Raw genomic sequence first — 22,581 nt, 5'->3', positions numbered from 1 at the left:
GGATTATGTTGGTATATTATTTTTTCTTTCTTACTGGTGACATGGGCATCGGGGATTATGCGCTAAGGTGAGTATATGTTTTTTTTTTATTTTTTACAGTATTTTTTTTACAAGGGAAGCATTTCTGACTCCCAGATTACTGCTGTGAACATTGTTGTCAGAGTATTACGCCACTTTTTGCGGACTCCCAGCAAAACATATAAAAACAAACACAAAATAGATTTTCCTGGGAAAAATGTTAAGGAACATCCTTTACAGGGTAATGACTTGTACAGAAGGTAAAATAAATAACCAAAAACAAAAATGCTCCTCCACACCTTGGGCTATGTTCACACGTAGCGTTTTTTTTGCGTTTTTGCACTTTTGCATTGCTTTCAATACATTCACCGGTAAATGTCTTTTTAACATTTTACTACCTTATCTGGCCATGTGGTGTGGGAGACATGATCAGACACATCCATACAGTGCTGACAAGACATGGGAACACCATTGGGAAGACCCCTGAAAGCATCTGACTCCTAGGTCACTGCTTAAAACCGTGTTCATCAGATGTGATCCTATATTAGTGTGGTAATATAGACATTTTTGGCAACGTGACAAATATTAAACTCCATTTAAAATGGGCAAGGAAACAAGGAAGTGGACGTAATGGTGATGGTGCATGCAGACGTCGAGGCCGTGGGCAAGATGAAACTGTGCCTGCTGAGGGAGCACAACAAACACCCACATCATGTTGAACTACATTCCTGTCCCAATTTCTAGGGGGCCGCGGAACACCATTCTTGAAGGCAGAGCAGTGTGAAAAGGTTGTTGGTTGGATAGCAGATAATGCTTCTAGTCAGTTTGACACGGCCACCTCCCTGTCTTCCACATGGTCCAGTGTCAGTAGCCGTCAGTCTGCACCACATTATTATTAATACTTTAGCGCCATTTATTCCATGGAACTTTACATGTGAAAAAGGGGTATACATCGCAAAAACAATTACAATAATCTTGAACAAAAATGTGACAGCGACTGCTACAGGAGAGGAGAGGACCCTGCCCGTGGGGGCTCACAGTCTACAAGGGATGGGTGAGGATAGAGTAGGTGAGGATAGAGCTGGTCGTGCAGCGGTATGGTTGACGAGGGTTACTGCAGGTTGTACGCTTGTCGGAAGAGGTGGGTCTTCAGGTACCTTTGAAGGTTTCAACAGTAGGTGAGAGTTAGAAATGTTGGGGTAAAGAGTTGCAGATAAGTGGGGATGCACGGGAGAAATCATGTATGTGATTGTGGGAAGAGGAGATAAGTGGGGAGTAGAGAAGGAGATCTCGTGAGGATTGGAGGTTGCGTGCAGATAAGTACCAGGATACTAGGTCACAGATGTATGGAGGAGACAAGTTGTGGATGGCTTTGCATTGTGCAACGTTAGGGTTTTGAACTGGAGTCTCTGGGCAATTGGGAGCCAGTGAAGGGATTGACAGAGAGGAGAGGCCAGGGAATAGCGATGGGACAGGTGGATTAGTCAGGCAATAGAGTTTTGGATTAGGATAGATTTGAGGAATGTGAGAGTGTTAGAAGGGAGGCCATAGAGCAGGAGTTTGCAGCCGTCAAGATGGGAGATGATGAGGGTGTGCACTAGTGTTTTTGTAGATTCGTGGTTGAGGAATGTGCGGATCCGGGAGTATGTTTTTACTTGGAGTCGGCATCTTCCTCACCGTGATCCTCCTTCCTCCCACCATTCTGAGTACCCTGAAACAACTGATCCCACACTTGGACACTGCGAACAGTTGTTTTGTTCATCTTTCCATTTATAGATTCTGGCCTCTCACTCGGTCCACTGGGAAGTGGAAAGAGCTTGGATATAATAATAATAATTTTTATTTTTACAGCGCCAACATATTCCGCAGCACTTTACAATATTAAGGTCTGAAGCAGAGATTAGAGTCCAGGGTTACCCCAAGAGCTGTTCACTTTTCCATTGATAGATTCGGGCCTCTCGCCCTGCCAGCTTCAAGCAGGGCAACATGGCATGTAGTGATTTGAGCAGCCATGGTCACCCAAAGGTGACAGTGGGAAAGTGCAATTACTGTCGCAAGAGATGGATAATGATGAGACACAATGGACAGAAAGTCAGGAGGAGGACCAGGGTGCAGAAGTGGATGACGAAGCGGTGGATCATGAAGTCACTGACCCAAACTGGCAAGGGGACATGCAGAGCAAGGACAGCAGCACACAGAGGGAGGGAGGCATAGCACCACAATTGGCTTGAACAAGCAGTGTGGTGGCCACAGACACAAGGCGGGCAACTGTTCCCCGGAACGCCAACATGACGAAGTTGCCAGTACAACTGTTAGGTCTTCCTGTGTCCGGTTCTTTTTAAAAGACTGTTGTGTAGATAACCCCAAAAAGGCCATTTGCAACATCTGTCAGGCCATCATCATCAACAGCACCAAAACTACCAGCCTGACCACCACCAGCATGCTCAGGCAAATGACAGAAAAGCACCCTAGTAGCTGGGTGGAACGCCAAGGTCCAGAAACAGTGTCTCCGGGTGACACCAATGCCTCTTCCGCTGTGGTGTGTGCACGCCAATCCCTTGTCCATGGCACATGCGAAGATGCCTCCCGTCCTGCACCTGTCGTTGCAGACTTGCAACCATCACCGTCCACGTCTTTGTCTCAGCGCAACATTCAGTTGTCCTTACCCGAGTCTCAGCGCAAGTATGCAGCCAACCACCCACCCTTCCACAACCATACTCGGTCCCCAGCCGCCACTATTTCTCCCGGTGTGTACGCCGCCTTTTACAAGCATGAGTCCTAGAACATTACCCATGCCCTCCCCATCGCACTTAAGCCGGGACCCAGTGGGACCTTGGGAGAGAACACATCTTCCCGACGAATAGGATTGCGGGCCGTGGTTCAATTAAGCTAGAAGACAACAATGTTCACAAGGTAAAAAAGCAGCAGTGGTCGGTCTCTTACTCAACGAGCAAATTATTCATGATGGATCATCCATTGCCTTAGCTTATGTGTTATTTGTAATGTAAGTGCAAGTATGCAGCCAACCACCCACAAGCCGCAATAGTAAACTGACACATTTCTAGAGTGCTTGCTAGTGGGAAGGATCGCCTAACCATAAACATGTGGACACGTAAATGTGGCTAGGGACGGTACATCTCACTGACGCATTCCAATGGGTTAATATTGTGAAAGCTGGGACCCAGTGGGACCCTGGTATGGAACACATCCTCCCGGCACAGAGGATTGCGAGTCCTGGGTCAATCGGGGTTGCCCCCACATTCTACAGCTCCTGCACCACCTCCTCCTTCAGTGTCCATCTCCATCACTTGATTCATTTTTTTCAGGAGATATTCCAGATTATGTACTTAAAGTTCGTGGGTGCCAATAACAATAAGCAGGACTGTATGCTTTGCTTAGGCGACAAACCGCACACCGTTGCAGAGTTGTTGAAATCATAGAACCTGGTGGCGGCTCTGAAGCTAGGCAAGCTCGCACACGTACCATGCCTGGCCCATGTGCTCAATCTAGTGGTTCTGCAGTTTCTCAAAACCTACCCGGAACTGCCACCGCGGCTTGTGAAAGTACGCTGTGTGTGAGCCCATTTCAGAAAGTCAGCTACAGCTTCTGCCGCCCTGGCAGGGCTTCAGCAGCGTTTGCAGCTTCCATCTCACCGAATGGTGTGCGATGTGACCACGTGTTGAAAATCAACATTGCAGATGTTTGGAATGATTTTGAGCAGCAGAGAGCAGTTTTTAAGTACCAGCTTCAACATACCCGTCGGCATTCAGGTCAGCCTCCGCACATAAGAGCTGATGAGTGGGCATGGATGTCTGACATTTGTGCAGTCCTCGAAAACTTTGAGGACTCCACCAAGATGGTGAGCGGCGATGACGCCATAATTAGAGTCACCATCCCGCTTCTCTGTCTACTGAAACGTTCGCTGCTCACAATTAAAGAGGAGGCATTGCAGGCGGAGCAAGGAACTATATAGGGTGATGCTTCTCAGCCCAGTCTCATCTCATCTCAACGCGGATTGGGTGATAATGAGGAGGAGGAGGAAGAGAACATGGACAGTCAGAAAAGGGAAAGTCTTGGCTGTTGACAGTCTGGCACACAATGCCGACTTTATGTTCCGCTGCTTTTACTGTGACCATTGCATTGTATGCATTTTGGACATTACAGAAAACTGGCACGGCATGAGAGAATTCTTGGAGATGGAGGTGTGAAGTTCTGATTAAGCAGGATGTCAATCTTAGATCAGTTGCCGAACGGAGGGCACAGGAGGGGTGATACACAGGAATGAGGGATTGAGATATAGGGTGGTGCAGAACTGTGGACAGCTTGGTGGGTGAGAGAGATGAGTTTGTATTGTATTCTGTAGTGATTGTTTAACCTAACCAGTGCAATGACTGTCACAGGGTAGAGGCGTCGGTGAAGCGGCTTGATAGAAATACGATCCTGGCTACTGCATTCAGAAGGGATTGGAGAGGAGCCAGATTGTTTAGAGGGAGACCGATTAGAAGAGAGTTGCACTAGTAAATAAGAGCGACAGTAAGTTTTTGCAGTATAGGAATAAAGGAAAATTGTGTGTCAAATATGACTCCAAGACAGCAGGTGTGCCTAGTGGGAATTATGGTGGCACCACCTAAAGGAAATTGCAAAGTTAAGTATAGGTAGGTTAGTAGAGGGAGGAAACCAAAGGAGTTCATTTTTGGAGATATTAAGTTCAGGCTCTAGTTGCGGATAGAGTTATATAAAAAAAAAATTGCTGACAACGCTGGTGGCAGAGGTCACGACTCACAGACAGTTCATTGGACAACCAAGGAGTACAAGCGATGGAGACACAAACCAGATGCGGAAGGGGAACGCCGTCAAAGGTCTGGGACAGTTTTCTCAGACCCTCCCAGCACCCAGGCCCTGATACACGAAGTACTCTGACAAGGAGGGAAAAGTTTTGGAAGATGCTGAAGGACTACCTTGGCGTACCAGCATCCTCCATGATTCCTCTCTGTGCCTTAAAACTGGTGGGTATCCAACTGATAGGCGCATCTGCCTGTCAAGTGAAAATGCTGACAGGCTGACTTATCAAAATAAACAAGGGCTGGATTGGGCCAGACTTCTCAACACCACCAGATGATAGCATCGAACATAAACTCAAATCCAGTGGTTATTTTTTTGTGGTCTATTCTCATGTACCCTTTCACATCTAGACATGGGTATATGCTTGAGGAATTGTTCTATTTTATGTCACCCTCCTCCTTCTCCTCATCCTCCACCATATCACCAGGTTGACCTTGATGCAACATAATTTTTTTTAAGGGTGTTTACAATGCCCGTAGGAAATGTTTTTAGAGGCCTACCTCTAACATTCTGTTTGTTATACAGTAAGTTCATGTATACCCCCCATGGGTAAATGTAAATGTTTTTCAGCCCATGCACTTAGTGCATGGGCATTACCAGTATAGGAGACCCACTCATTAACAATGGTAACAAACAATTATGTCATGCCCACATAATTTTTTTAAGGGTGTTTCTGATTAGAGACGAGCAAATATTTCAATATTCATTTCAGATTAAGATTGTCGAATATTTGCCGAACACCATTGGATTCAATGGGGGCCAAAACCAAATGAATACACAACACCTTCAAACAGGACCAAAAGCTGCCAAAACACATCAATTTAGGGGCAGACACCAGGAAAGTGCCATCAATTGACCCAGAGTACAAGTAGTATAATTATTATTATTTATTATTATAGCGGATTTATTCCATTGTGATTTAAATGTGAAAAGAGGTCACCGACTGGTACAAGAGGAGAGAGGACCCTGCCCATGAGGGCGCACAAACAGTCTATAAGGGATGGGTGAGGATAAAGTAGGTGAGGGTACAGCTGGTCCTGCAGCGGTATGGTCGAGCGAGGATTACTGCAGGTTGTAGGCTTGTCGGAAGAGAAAGGTCTTCAGATTCCTTTTAAAGGTTTCAGCAGTAGGCGAGAGTCTGATATGTTGTGGTACAGAGTTCAAGAGTAGGGAGGATGCACGGGAGAAATCTTGTATGTGATTGTGGGAAAAGGATATAAGACAGCAGTAGAGAAGGATATCTTATGAGAATTGAAGATTGTGTGCAGGTATGGACCGGGAGACTAGGTCACAGATATATGGAGAAGACAGGTTGTGGATGGCTTTGCGTTTCATGGTTAGGGTTTTGAACTGGAATCTCTGGGTAATGGGGAGCCAGTGAAGGGATTTTATAGATTTCAATCTTATAGATTGTTGGAGGTAGTCTACAGTAAAAAAAAGCAGCCTTAGAGTGTAAGGAATCCTTACGACAGACTATTCTTTGGCAGGACTGCTTCTCGACAGAGTTTGAGGGGCCCACCAGAGAAACGGAGACTCCTCCGGTGGGCCCTGGCTTCTCCTTCAGGAGAGTTCATAGTGCAAACCTTGCAGGTCATGATGATGATAAAGGCCACCAACTCCTTAGCTTGCTGCTGGTACTTTTCTGTGGGAATCAGCTTGGCTCCTACCAGCCAGGAATATTTTCAGTGAACTATGGCATGACGCCATGGTATTAGCAGTGCCCCCAGTACCAGTAGCAAAGCCATCCACAATTTCCTTCTCAGGAATTTTATTTGATAGATTGAGTGGCTGCCCAAATACATTAGTCTCTCACAAAGAAGCTGAAGATACTGAGTGGCAGTAGGTGAAAGTTTCTCCAGCATGTTAGATATCAGAGGGAGAACAAAAAAGGCAGCATAGTGGCTCAGTGGCTAACTTAGCATTGATGCCTTGCAGCGCTGGGGACCTGGGTTCAAATCTCAACAAGGACAACATCTGGAAGGGTTTTGTATGTTCCCCCCATGTTTGCGTGGGTTTCCCCCTCAGTAGAAAAGCAGCCATAGAGTGTCCGGGAACCCTCACACAGACTTTTCTTAGCCAGGGCTGCTTCTAGGCAGGGTGGGACGGGCCCATCATCAGGAGAGTTCAATCATAGCACAAACTGCTATGGGGCTCTTGAGCGGGGGAGAAAGGTGAGCCCTCAGAATCAAATCCTCTGGTGGGCCAAAAGTTCTTCAGTCTGACACTGCTTTTCAATGAGGGTTGTATTTCACCACAGCCATATTCTTTAGCTCAGTGAAAGGACTGGCATAGAGGGAAACCGTATCTACTCTGGCTGTCATTTCTCCCAGGAAGTCCTCTAATGCAGCTAATAAGCAATGGCAGCCCGTCCAACATCAGTTCACACTTCTCAGTGTGCTTCGACACACAAAGATCTTTCTTTGTGCCTTTAATTCCATGACTACAGAGTTGAGCGATGGTCTGATCTGCAATGCGGTTTGAGAAATAATGTGTATAAGCATGTCCAATCCACAGTAAAACAGCAGCCATAGAGTGTCCGGGAACCTTCACGCACACTTTTCTTAGACAGGGCTGCTTCTCGGAGAGAGTTGTAATTCACCACAGCCATATTCTTTAGGTCAGATGATGACATACAGGGAAACCATATCTACTCTGGCTGTCATTTCCCTGCCACCAGGTTCCGGCCATTGTCACACACGACCATGCCTGGTTGTATGTTCAGCGTTGAGAGCCACAGATCTGTCTGCTGTGTTACAGCTTTCAACAACTCTGCAGTAGAGATGAGCGGTGTTCGACTAGAACTGTTCGCCAATCTCAAATTCGAGCTGTTTTGGGCGGTGTTCGAGTCGTTCGACGAACGCGAACGATTTGCAAAAAATTCGGCTGTTCGAGGTTATGTTCGATAACTGTTCGTGCACCAAAAGAGTAACTGGATTTTTTCACATCATGCAGGGATTGTCTGCCACTCAATGTAATGTCACAGTCATGGTGGTTGTGGCATTACAGTGGTTGCCCAAATCGATGGGAACAGTGCTCACAGTGAAACATGAAAAGCCGGCAATTCAGCAGCGGCATACACCGGTACCCGACAATTTAGAACAGACAGAATAGAGCATCACACATAGATTAGATAGATAGAAACATGTCAGTCACATATATAAGAAGTATAGTGACAGTGTTGGTTACTGTACTTCTCATTTAGTGTTAAAGGATTTATTTAAAAAAATAATAGTGTTTTCATGCACCGTCTGCTTAAAAAAGCCGGCCGGCAATTCAGCATCGGTACCCGACAATTTAACATCGGTACCCAACAATTTAGAACAGAAAGAATAGAGCATCACACATAGATTAGATAAATAGAAACATGTCATATATAATAAATACAGTGATAGTGTTGATTACTGTACTTGTCATTTAGTGTTAAAATAAAGGATTTCTTAAAAAAAAAATTGCCGTGGGGTTCCCTGTAATTTTAGTCTCTAGCGGAGGTTTAGCAGATGGCTGGGGCAGATGTGTGAAGCCTAGGAAGGGGGTAATACCCACGGAGCTTCCCAGACTACTAATATCATCCCCCAGCTGAATACCTAGCCTTTACTAGCTATTAAAATGGGGGACCCCAAAAAAAAAATGACGTGGGGTCCCCCCTATTTTAATAGCTAGCAAAGGCTAGTCAGACAGCTGGGGGCTGATATTAATAGCCCAGGAAGGGTGCCATGAATATTGGCCCCCTCCCAGGCTAGAAACACCAGCCGTCAGCCGCCCCAGAAAAGGCGCATCCATAGGATGCGCCAATTCTGGCACTTAGCCTCGCTCTTCCCACTTCTCTGTAGTGGTGGCAGCGGGCTAATAGGGCTGGGGTTGATGTCAGCTTATAATGCCAGCTGACATCAAGCCCAGGTTAGTAATGGAGAGGCGTCTATAAGACACCCCCATTACTTACCCCATAGTCAAAGTTAAAAATAAACACAAACACCCAGAATAAAGTCTTTTAATTGAAATAACACACAATTCTTTATTGTTCTAAATAAAGCGTGTGAAAATTCTCCTGCGCTTGCGCTTTCCGTGAGCGCAGGAGAATTCTCTCACGCTCACCGCATGCGCAGGAGAATTCTCCCACACTGTCAGTGACGTGCATGAGGTGAGCTGAGTTCATTGGACATGAAATCGGCTCATCTGGATGCTGTCACAGACAGACACTGAGGAGCGCAAGCTTGCGGCATGGCAAGCTGGATGGCAGCTTTCGGCTGCGATCCAGCCTGTCATGTGAATGTAGCAGAGCTGGAGCCGTCCTGGGAACCATGGAAAGGTAAGGATGAGATTGGTTTATTATTTTACTTTTATTGCAGAAGACTTTGGCTTCAGCTGGAATGGGCGTGACGGTAAGTATGTTTTAATTTAGAACAATAAAGAATTGTGTGTTTATTTCAATTAAAGGACTTTATTCTGGGTGTTTGTGTTTTTTTTTCAACTTTGACTATGGGGTTAGCAATGGGGGTGTCTTATATACGCCTCTCCATTACTAACCTGGGCTTGATGTCAGCTGGCATTATACAGTTAGGTCCATATATATTTGGACAGAGACAACATTTTTCTAATTTTGGTTCTAGACATTACGACAATGAATTTTAAACAAAACAATTCAGATGCAGTTGAAGTTCAGACTTTCAGCTTTCATTTGAGGGTATCCACATTAAAATTGGATGAAGGGTTTAGGAGTTTCAGCTCCTTAACATGTGCCACCCTGTTTTTAAAGGGACCAAAAGTAATTGGACAGATGAAATAATTGTGAATAAAATGTTCATTTCTAGTACTTGGTTGAAAACCCTTTGATGGCAATGACTGCCTGAAGTCTTGAACTCATGGACATGAGGGCAGCATTCAGCACCCAGCTCTTGGGAACAGCACTAACTGTAGCGCTGATTGCCAGGTGCCGATATGTTTCACACGGATGACACACAGATGTCTTTTGTGTGTCATCAGTGTGGGATGTTTTACGGCCTGTGCAGGTGATAAAAAATGGACATATCAGCGTGTTATGCCCACGGAGGCACGATCCATGGAAACACTACATGTGCACAGACCCTTTCATTTGAATGTAAGGCCCTCTCTGGCTGATGCATTTTTCATCAATATGTAAAATGCTGTAGATCATTTTTTGGGTGAATCATTCAAATCAAATCCAAATTATTCTAATCCGACAGCTAAGTTCACGAAATTCAACTAGAAGTTGATTCATATCGATTCGCTGAGCTCTAGTGTTTAAATGAAATAATTTTGAGTAGGCTTCACCTTACTATCATTCCTAATATTCAAGAAAATATCCCAATTCTAAACTTATAACTTGGTTTATAAACTGTGGGTAAAGACATCATCCTAATTAACTATAGGCAATAACAATTGTTGCTGCTTTTCTTTTTGAAAAAAAAAAGAAAAATTCTCTCCAGGAATTAAAGGAATGCTCTTTCTTATAAAGTACAGTACGACAGGTATTTAATACAATGCAATTGGTGGTGGGCATCAGAAAATGTTATGACAAGTCTCTGATCTCATTGCTTCTGACACAGGTACAGTTTGACCTTGTAGAACATGCAATTTAAATCAACATCATTGACCACAAGTTCTTACCATTATATTTCCCATTCACCTAATTGCATCTTCCAGCATCTATTATCTCCTTGATTCTTACAATGTTATGGTTACCATTTGATTGATGCCATTTTCAGGAGTCAATTAAATTAAATTCACTCACTGTATACGTTATTGATTTCAGAATGTGTTGCACAAACACTATCGCCACACATGATTGGGCTTTTAAGGGAACAGTGTAGGATGGTTCATGGTCACAGGTCATAATCATTTGTCTTGCGAACAATCAGGACCGATGTTCTATGTAATCTTCTAACCTCAGACCATTGGACAAACATACTACTGCTATTATTTTTCAAGTTACTGTCAATTGTCAAAGCAGAATACTACTAAAATAACAATTTTTATCTCAGACAAGCTATAAAAAAATGAGGTGTAAATAGCTGCAGTATATAACTATACTTATGGAGTATAGACCAGGAACTATATCTAATACTCTCTCACTGTAATATTTATTTGTTCAAACATAAGGGGGGAATAATCGAGACTGACGTTTTTTATACCAGTTTTGATCCTCTGTCCGCTAATGTACGAGGCAGAAAATTCATTGAGAGCTATTTGCCTCTTAATGAACGTGGCCCATCTTTCAGCTGCCACTGTTGGAAAAATATACTCCTGTCTTGGACTAGAGTATATGTTTGCTGTAATTTATGTCACTTCCTTGGTGGCTGACAAATCAGTAGGCAAGTGCTCCCCTAGTGGATCTTTCTACTAACTTTGCCACATTTCGAAAAAGATTTTATTCAAAGCATGTCACTTTTATTCAAAGCATGGATCGACATTCCTCTAAATGACAGGCAAAATGTCCAAATTAATAGAGACTAACAATTTTTTTTTTACTTTTACTTTCTTCTATGCTCACACATTGCAGACATGGTGCATTTTTGGGATGCAATTGTGACAATAAATACACTGCTTGCCATGATTTTCTAAACTTGTGGCAAAACATTGTGGTTTTACAGCGAATGCAGCCTAACAATGCATCAATTGAACACAGTTTAACACATACTAACAATTACAAACTGACACTGATAAACAGGCTAAAAGGGAATCTGTCGCCCCGAGGGAAGTTACTAGCCTATTAATATGGGCAAGCAGGTGATAGAAATGTAAATCTATTCATACCTGTATGCCCCATATTAATAGTTTTGATGTTTTGAAATCTTATATTATGAAATTATGGTAATGATTGTTCCAGGCCCCGAGCCCATAAGGAATTCCCACCTCCTCTCTTTATTATCATAGTATCCCCCTTCCCTGGACGTCACAGTGTCCTGTTGTGGTGCTGTAATCTCGCACCTGCATGTTGAAATCTCTCCACGATCCTCCCTCCCATGAGTCTCCGTGACTCGCCGGCGCCTGCGCAGAATATCACAGACTAGTATATTCCATGATCTTCTGTGTAGGCGCCGGTGAGTCATGGAGACTCGTGGGAGGAAGAGAGGGAGGGAGGATCGTGGAGGGATTTCAATTTGCAGGCGCGAGATTATAGGTGGGGATTTTTTATGGGCCCGGGGCCTGGAGCAATCATTACCATAAAGTCATACTATAAGATTTCAAAACATCAAAACTATTAATATGAGGCATACAGGTATGAATAGATTTACATTTCTATCACCTCTAGGCCCATATTAATATATTAGTTACATCTGAGGGGGTGACAGATTCCCTTTAAAGGGACTTAGTTTGAACAGTCATCCTGTTCTGACAAAGTCCCACCGCTCAGTGCACCAGGTCGTGTCTTTTCATTTAACTACACCTTCCTACTTGCTTGTTTTCCATCTATCTCTCTCCCTTCTTCTTTGAATGAAAGCTCTGGCTTCATAGAGCCAAAGAAAGATGGAGATACAAGTAGGTGAGAAGGGGTAGCTAAATGATTAGTCCCACCATGATGCACTGAGTGCTTGTACTTGGTCATTCTACGTTGACAGACTCCCTTTAACATGCTGACACTGAAATAAAACTTATGGACTAAACGCTGTTAGTACATTTGCTCTGTGTTCACATACTGTGGCCAGCAGATGAACCATTTGCAGCGATTTTCAAAATGTGAAACCAGTGAACACAGACTAACTGTAACTACAGTGGCATGTATAAGTCTGGGCACCTCTGGTAAAAAAATACTATTTTTGTGAACAGTTAAGCAAGCTGAAGATGAAATGATCTCTAAAAGGCTTAACGTTAAAAATGACACATTTATACTGTACTGTATATATATATATATTCATCGTTTACATTTTAAAAATGACGAAATGGAAAGTGGGCCGATTCAAAAGTTTGGGCACCCTGCATGTTTATTACCTAATAGCACCCCCTTTTGAAAGTATCACAGCTTGTAAATGCTTTTTGTAGCCAGCCAAGAGTCTTTCAATTCTTGTTTGATGGATTTTCATCCATTTTAACTTGGAAAATTCTTCCAGTTCTGTGAGATTCCAGGGTTGTCTATTCTGAGGTCTAGCCACAGATTTTCAACGATGTTCAGATCAGGGGACTGTGAAGGCCATTGTAAAACCTTCAGATTGCACCTTTTGAGGTAGTCTATTGCGGATTTTGACGTGTGTTTAGGATCATTATCCATTTGTAGAAGCCATCCTCTTTTCAACTTCAGCTTTTTTACAGATGGTGTTATGTTTGCATCAGTAATTTGTTGAAATTTCAATGAATCCTTCCTTCCTTCTACCCATGAAATGTTCCCCATGCCATAGGCTGCAACACAACCCCAAAGCATTATTGATCCACCCCCATGCTTAATGGTTGGAGAGATGTTCTTTTCTTGAAATTCTGTGCCCTTTCTTTTCCACACATACCTTTGATCATTGTGCCCAAAGAGTTCTAATTTAACTTCAGCAGTCAACAGGACTTCTTTCCAAAATGCATCAGGCTTGTTTAGATGTTCTTTTGCATACTTATGATGCTGAATTTTATGGTGAGGACACAGGAGAGGTTTACTTCTGATGACTCTTTCATGAAGGCCATATTTGTGCTGGTGTCTCTGAACAGTAGAGCAATGTACCCCAACTCCAGAGTCTTCTAAATCTTTCTGAAGGTCTTTTGTGGTCAACTGGGGTTCTAATTTGCCTCTCTAGCAATCCTACGAGCATCTCTCACTGAAATTTTGCTTGGTCTTCCAGACCCTATCTAAACCTCCACTATTCTTGCCATTTTTAAATTACATTTCAAACTGAGGAAAAGGCAATTTGAAAACGCTTTGCTATCTTCTTATAGCCTGCTCCTGCTTAGTGGGGCTCCACCATTTTCATTTTCAGAGTGTTAGGCAGCTGCTTAGAAAAACCCATGGCTGCTGTTTTTTGGCACATGGTTAGAGGAGGCTGGGTTTTTATAAAGCTGGGAAATTTGCATCACTTGGCCTTTCCTAATGATGATAATGAACAAGACATAACCCTAACAGGCTAATTAAGGTCTGAAACCTTGGTCAAAGTTATCTGAGCACACAAACCTCCAAGGGTGCCCAAACTTTTACATCGGCCCATTTTCTATTTTGTAATTTTGTAATTTTTGAAATGTAAAAAATGACAATATTTTTTTCTTTTGTCTAAAATACAAAGGATAATTTCATCTTCAACTTGCTTAACTGTTGACAATAACAGTAATTTTGACCAGGGGTGCCCAACCTAGCTACATATAAGTACATCTAGCTAACTCAACCATTTCTCGGGGAGGAGAAGGATTTCTCAATAGCTCGCATTTCTGGTAGCCAGGACAATTTTCACACTTTTGACATGTTCAAATAAAGCCTAATTTAGTAAATAATAATTTGATATGAATCCCCAATATTTATATATTTTCTGAATATAGACACTTGGCATATTGTAAAAATGTCACACACAACTTTATACATGGAGGGACCTTCATGACCTTCATGCAGTTTTGCATCAAATTAAATTTTTTGTACCAAATGCATAAAATCTTCTATTAGTAGCTAAAAGTGTGAGCCAAATAGATAATGACATAAGCTGCACCTCTTTAACATAAAAGTCCAACACAGAGTCCAAAAGTATCACCTAGTCAACCAAGTCTACACTTCCTTTGCCTTTCTAAAATCATCAGAACTGGAAAAAGACAAAATCAGGTTTTTACACTGGAAAATTAAAATCTGGCATGTGCCATTTTAGGCAGTAATAACTCTGCAATGCCTTTACCTGTCCCTTTAGCTCTGAGATAGCTTTTTAATAGCGCATTTTACTTCATGTTAATACTAAATTTAGGTTTGAAATAATAAGCAAAAAAACTAACATTTTTGAGAAAATGGCAAAAAAGTAGCATTTTTCAAACTTTTAATAATGTGTCTGCCCACAACACAGTGCATAACAGCAAAGAGGTATCTCTTAAAATATAACCTTTAATAATTTTATATATAAAATTTCTATCCTAGATATCCGATATCCGATACTCGCTTGTAATTACCCCCTATTAACATCAGGACACAAATATGACTAATTAAGTATGTCAGTAAAGTTACGGTTATTCAATATACACACCCAGTCCTGATTGTTAACAAACTTAAATCATAATCTAAAGTGCTACTGTGCTTAGTAGAAAGAAAATGTGTAGATCTCACCCATTTTTCACATATGGACACCATCCAGGGTTTTCCATCCGTCCTGATAGATCTTTATTAAGGACTAAAAAGCTTCCCTGTTGTGCCCCTGATGTCGGCTCCCACCCTAACAAGGGCAGTACCCAAGTGTAACTTCCAACATATCCCACCAAAAATCCCTCCCGACGTGTTTCTCCTTACAGAGAATTCATCAAGGCAGTATGTTATGCATTTTGGGGAGGCACTGTCAATAAAAAAAGAGCCAAGGTGACTCTGTGCCAAGAAAGTGCCAAGTGATGTAAAAACAAAATTTAATGAACCTCACAGTGTGAGTGTTCATCCCAGTGGTGCAGAGTGCTGCTACCACTTTCAAATAGATGTATGGGGAGATGATCCCACACATTCACTTCCGTTATTTAAATAGATTCACTTTCCCTCCACATTAGAGCGTCCTATGTCATTTCCGGGGAGGGGCTTATGTTTCCATTGCACTTAGTTGCCACAATCTAATATCCTTTAACCCATTTCCTTTTTTATATAAAATATAACCTTTTTCCTTATATACATATGCATTCAGATCACTATTATTGTGCGCTATGGCCCGCATCGTTATCTCGCCATACATGATCATGTGACCATGCCAACCACAAAATTCCTAAAAGGTCACATGGTATCCATCATAATCCACATCACTCTGTGGATGCGCCCATGTGAACTCTGTGGCCACGTCCTTTTCCGGTGACATGGCTCCATTGACCACATCATTTCCGGCCGCCTGGAATGCATAGTCGCGGCCGCTTCTTTTCTGGTCAAATGACTCTATTGACCGCGTCATTTCCGGCCCCCTGGACCGCATGGTTCTGTGACGCATAATTTCCGGTCGCCTGTATGGGATCACCTGGTATCCCTAACTGCTCTTTCTCTATCACCAGGCTTTGATCACAAGACATGTATAGAGGACTATTCTCACACTTTCTTGACCGCCCCCTCACATGTTGTAAGTGGAGATCCTTCTCTTTTAACCTCTTATGTGCCGCAAACCCGCAACATCACTTCATCCCCGATCACATTTTGTGACCACGGGTCACACGGCGGTCACATAGGGATTAATTATGCGGTCACAACATGTATAGTCATCTGCCCAGTGATATCGCATCTCTGTTATTGTGATCATTCATCTCTATCGCATATGACAGATCACCAACAGTGCTAAACACATGTTTTTTGACTCCCCCTATAATCACTACCTAAAAGTAATAGGCATATTTTCATTAACCTAATTCAAGGGTTTTTACTTAGGCACCCTTTCCCACATAGTATCAGACATCATAGGTCCATATAACATTTCCTTTCTTTTAAGGACATTCAAATTATTTAGCCTTCTACAGAAGGCATCCAAGATTTTTAAAAAGTTCTGATTTTGGGCAGATTCTCGTAAGATGGCCCCTCGCGTAGACATGATCAGCACGGAGAATGCAAACATAGAAGGTATTCCACAAAGTGGGGGCGAGGATGTATGCCCTAAATGAATCAACTATAACTAAGTTGCTAACTTAACCCCCCAGGGGCTATGGTACCCAAACGGAATATCCATCTTGCCTCTTTTGGTTGTAAAATCCTATTCATGTCTCCTTCTCTATTGATTTTCAAACATTCAATTCCAGTAAAGGATATTACTTTGGGATCTCCCCCCTGCACCGAATTTACATGTTTCACAATAGGCGTCTCTTTTTTATCTATGATGTCATTTAAGTGTTCTCCTATTCGCCCACAAAACAGACATACCACATAAAATAGTTAATAATTGACGCACAAATTATACCATTTCAAAGATGCATCCCTTATAGTATTCAAGATGGTGTTTAGTAAGATTATTAAACATTAAGGAGCTTCTCATGATCTAACGCAAAGTTAAATTAAAAATTCCATTCCAATTTTTTCTGAGTATGGAAATGAAAATATTTAGACACACGTCAAGGCTCAGAAAAGAAGTAGTGCCATTTGGAGCTCAAATTTTGCTGGAATGGTTTCCTATTTTAATGTTACATTTGTCTCTAATATGTTGTTAGTACAGATTAAACTACCTAGATGTAACCCCATTTTTACCACTAAAGGCATCAAAGGGTGTAGTTAAAAGTGTCTTCAAGAAATTAATCTGCGGCTGATGGACAAAAATGTGTGAAAAGTTCAATTTTGTTTTTCCAATTAGGGTTATTTTTTTCAATGTTGCCTGTGTAGTATAATTTACATATTAAATTCATTTTTTGGGGTCAGTAAAATAAACAAGATACAACATGGTTTTGACATATGACTTTTTGATAGCTTTTTATTCCATCTTTTGTGAGACAAAGTTACATAAAAATAGAAATTCTGGAAAAAAAATTAATAGTGTTCACAAGCTGGAATCAGTAAGATGCTAATTTCATAGTTTGCATTGTTTTGAAAATGGTGATACCAAATATGTATTGTTTATCTAAATTTTATTACTTTTTTACAATAAAAAAGGGCTATTTTGATTTTTACATGACTTTTTATTTTTAAGATTTTTTTTAACTGTGCTGATGTGATACCCAACAATTTTTACACAAGGACAGGAAGTGATCACATATCATCTTTCTCCTGTTCCTGCAATCTGTCAGCTCCCACATCTCCTCCTTCACAATGATTAAAATCGAAGAGGGGGAATTTTAACAGGCTGTATCCCTGCCGGGATTGTAGCAACAGCAGTGGTTACAGACACATCATAATACTGTAAATGAAAGATGTATAAAATGAAAAAGAAAAGTTTTACTCATCTTACCCCTCAGCTCTTCTGCCCCTCCACTCTACACCATCAACCATCCGGTCCTCGACACATCTTCTTGTCACTATCACTGAGCGCTGAGTCTTCATGCATCTTTACACTAGACTGGGACTTCCTGCTCTAATGAGGCCCACACAGCTCAAAGCAAGGATAAGGAAAGTGATGTTATGATGTTTACAGTGTCCTTTCGTGAGCATGTGCAAAATCATTCCAGGCCTCATCCAAACCTGATGCCCTGGTCTAGCATGAATAAGCCTCAGGATTTAATGCTCGGCGGTGATCATGAGAGGATTCTCTGAGGACTGGGGACTGGACGAGGAATGGTGTACAGCAGACAGGTCGGAGAAGTGCATTCTACTTCTGAGTAGTGAGTATAACTACAGGTGCATCTCAGTAAATTAGAATATCATCAAAAAGTTAATTTATTTCAGTTCTTCAATACAAATAGTGAAACTCGTATATTATATAGAGTCATTACAAACAGAGTGATCTATTTCAAGTGTTTATTTCTGTTAATGTTGATGATTATGGCTTACAGCCAATGAAAACACAAAAGTCATTATCTCACTAAATTGGAATAATTAACAAAAAACACCTGCAAAGGCTTCCTAAGCATTTAAAAAGGTCCCTTAATCTGTTTCAGTAGTCTCCACAATCATGGGGAAGACTGCTGACATGACAGATGTCCAGAAGGCAGTCATTGACACTAAGTAAATGCAAAGTAAATTTTGCATTTCATATGTAAATCAAGGTCCCAGAGTTTGGAGGAAGAGTGGAGAGGCACACAATCCAAGCTGCTTGAGGTCTAGTGTGAAGTTTCCACAATCAGTGATGGTTTGGGGAGCCATGTCATCTGCTGGTGTAGGTCCACTGTGTTTTATCAAGACCAAAGTCAGTGCAGCTGTCTACCAGGAAATTTTTGAGCACTTCATGCTTCCCTCTGCCGACAAGCTTTTTGGAGATGGAAATTTAATTTTCCAGCTGGACTTGGCACCTGTCCACACTGCCAAAAGTACCAATACCTGGTTTAAAAACAACAGTATCACTGTGCTTGATTGGCCAGCAAACTCGCCTGACCTGGTATTGTCAAGAGGAAGATGAGAGACACCAGACTCAACAATGCAGACAAGTTGAAGGCTGCTATCAAAGCAATCTGGGCTTCCATAATACCTCAGCACTGCCACAGGCTGATCGCCTCCATGCAATGCCGCTTTGATGCAGTAATTGATGCAAAAGGAGCCCTGACCAAGCATTGAGTGCATTTACCGAACATACATTTCAGTAGGCCAACATTTCAGATTTTAAAAACATTTTTCAAGCTGTTGTTATAAAGTATTCTAATTTACTGAGATAATGACTTTTGTATTTTCATTGGCTGTAAGCCATAATCATCAACATTAACAGAAATAAACACTTGAAATAGATCACTCTGTTTGTAATGACTCTATATAATATATGAGTTTCACTTTTTGTATTGAAGAACTGAAATAAATTAACTTTTTGATGATATTCTAATTTAGTGAGATGCACCTGTATTTTGACTGAGTATAAGTATTGAGTATAAGTATTTTGAGTGAGTATAAGTATTTTTTTATTTTTTAACCTTTTGATGGCCACAAGTTTGCTGAATCCACATAGATGTGAATTGTAAAAATTCCACATTTTGGCGAATGCATATTTTTTTGTAATACTACAGGAGAATTTATTTCCACTTGAATATATTTGCTGATCTGTACTCTGAAGCCATCTTAGTTGCATCCTAATGCTATCTGTTATTCATTGTCAAATGCTAAGAGGAACTTGCATACAAAAAAAAACTGATGACGCATCAATGGTAAAAAACAGGCAAAAGGACAAAAAACTAATAAAGATCTAAACCATCACACTGATGAAAAGGGTATGCTCACCTGACATCTTTTTTCAAGAGGATTTCACCTGGAAATTGTGTCAAAAAGAGCTGAAAATAATGTCAAAAAGAAAAAAACATGGACAGCAATGTTGAAACGACTTGTTGTGAATAAGTTCTGTCTTTAGTAACTTCTTTTACGCGCTTCAGTCTTTGAAAGTCGTGAAGCGGCTAAATAAAGTGACATATCCATTCTTGGAAGTTACTGTGGAATTAAAAAAACATTGACAAAGTCAGAAAAGATGTTTTAAGGAAAACAATGCCAGCATTTTCCTGCAGTGTCGTCTACTTCAAAAATGATGTGGGTATGCCGATATCTAAAAGATGCCTTGTGCCAACGCCAAATATGTTCTTTTTTTAATATGAGAAAAAAATAACATGTGAAAGAGGTCTTACATACTTAAAAATAGAATGGGGAGGATGCACATGATTCTCCACCGTGAGGAGGGAGGAGAAACTAGTTATAGTCTCAGGTAGGGAATAGAAAACAGGCTATGGATAAGGAAACAATTTCAAGAAAAATTGTGTTAGATTAATGCTGTGCTGAAAAAAAGACTAATTAAGACAGCAATATCCTGCATGCACACAGATCTTACATCAAACCTATATTACTGGTAGAGACACTCCCACATCATAAAAATCTAAAACTATGATCAGACTACAAACAGAAAATAAAGGAGCCAGAAAATGAATGAAGGAATAAAAGATGAAAAGTGCAATTTTAATAACTAAAGGTAACTGTTCTGTCCACGCTGCATGTTATCCTGAGGTGTGTACATAGTCTGACAGGCAGATAAACCGATCGACTGTAGTCCAATAAGAAGACTGTACCTTGAAGTTTGTGCACATTATTGAACGTTAGTATATACATTCGGTGAGAGCGAGGCCTCAGGGCAGTGTAGAGAGGGTGTAGAGTAGAGCGTTGGCGGGTGCAGAGCCGCGGAGGAAAGAACAGACAGAGGCAGTAGTTGAAGTCATCCAAGTCTTTACTCACTTTGGTGTTACTCAGCTCAGAGCTTCTCTGTGCTGTCACACGGCGAGCTGCGGACGCCAGGGTGGGGTTCAGCACTCTCCAGATAGTTCAGGAGCACTTGTCAGGACCCCGCTCTAGTGTGTTCCTCTCTTGTTCAACTTCTCCCGCCTTGTGTCCCCCACTGAGTCCCGTACAGGTACTGCGATGTCCCTTGTGGGTAACGTGTAGTTCCCGGACCGACTGGGTGCCCGTTTTGGTGACTTGTGGTGAGAACGTGGCGTAAGGCCAGGTCCCTCTGGATAAACTCAGATTAGGACATACAGATGACGACTCCGTTCCGTCTGTATCCCCCTGGGATCAACATAAGCCTCCGGATTTTTCCGACAGAGACATAAAGTGCAAAGTCAGATAATCAGGGACCGGTACCCCCTCTTGCGGTAGGGTCTCTCTGGCTGGGCCAGAATAAGGTATGCAGGAGGCGACTCCGCTTCGTCCGCACCCCCTGAGATCCTTTCGCCTGTGGAGCCTATCTCCTCTGCTCCCCTCCTGGGCCTTCTTGCTTGGACCCTGACCGGGGACAGAGCCAGTTATAACTCCGCCCTGACCCCCCGTCTCGAGGCCTGAGACCGGGGACCGTGGACCCTCAGCCGGCTGCAGCCTTGTGCTGACTTGCTGTCCCAAAGACCCACGACCAAAGACCTTTTTATTAAAATGGCCTTCAGTTATATAGAATTCTAGTAAAGTGCTTAAGTAAATGCTTCCTTCACCCTCACTCACTGCGTGGTTCCCCCTTACTTTGGTTCCCCCCAACTCCTCCATTCAGGCCCTGGGCAGCACTATGGTGCTTTAGGCCCCCTTCAGAACTGAAGTGGTGTAGTGTTGAGTGTGTGGTTGGGATCCTGTGTAGTACTCCATCCTTACCTGGGAGAGGAGATTCCACACCTCGTTCTGAGGTGCAGTACCCCTGTGGCGACTGAACTCTCAGGGGTGCCACATTCCCCCCTGGTGAAACACAGCACGTCCGCGGGCTGCAATAGAGCAAAGACATGGTATATTTCAGACATTCAGAAATTTAAATGCTTTTTAAACAATAACAATCTTCCCTTTATGGGAGGCACTTTTCTTAACGTTGCAGGTTATGCGTGATAAATATAAAAGCATTATATATATAGAAAACAGTAGAAAATATTGTAGAAGTGCAAGTTCAGCAGCATGAGGGACCTGTCCAAAGCAAACCCTCAGCGTAGGCCCTGGGGTGGCTGCAGGGCATGGTGATCCTGAGTTGGACCCCAAATTCTGCCACGCCAGACAGGTTTTTGTTCTGAGGTCTGGTGTTGTGTGTATAAAACCAATAGGGGGCACCTTAATAGGTGCAAACTATATACAATTTGAGTTTGTTGGCTGCTCACTGTCCGCAGGAACAATGTCTTAGTAAAACATACAAATAACTGGGAGGTGAGGAAGTCCAGCCTCCGGTGCCGCACTAGTGATGGTATCCCCACCGGGGGTACCGCTCGTGCTTGCCCACAGATCCAGACTGGTCAAACATGGCAGTGCACAGGGGGGCATCTTCTTTAAACACCCGGTGCACCTCTAGGGCGTACCACCCACGTACTCCGTGGTGGTGGGTGTAGGAGACCAAGTCTCCAGGGTAGAGATTGCGGTCGGGGTGGCCTTGCTCCAACTGGGGCTCAACGTCCCGCCGATAGACGAAAACATCACAGCTGAACTGGGGGCTGTGGATGAAACCCCATCCCGCTTCCTGGTGAAACCGGACAATAAGTCCTTTCTCCCGGGGGCTGGGACGGGAGGCCTCCGCCTATCTGGCTTGGGCC

This window comes from Phyllobates terribilis, unplaced genomic scaffold (assembly GCF_046119375.1).
Source record: "Phyllobates terribilis strain yellow unplaced genomic scaffold, ASM4611937v1 Scaffold_1__5_contigs__length_1240528914, whole genome shotgun sequence".
NCBI classification, from domain to species: domain Eukaryota; kingdom Metazoa; phylum Chordata; class Amphibia; order Anura; family Dendrobatidae; genus Phyllobates; species Phyllobates terribilis.
The sequence above is the reverse complement of the archived record's forward strand: the minus strand, read 5'-3'. Positions refer to the sequence as shown.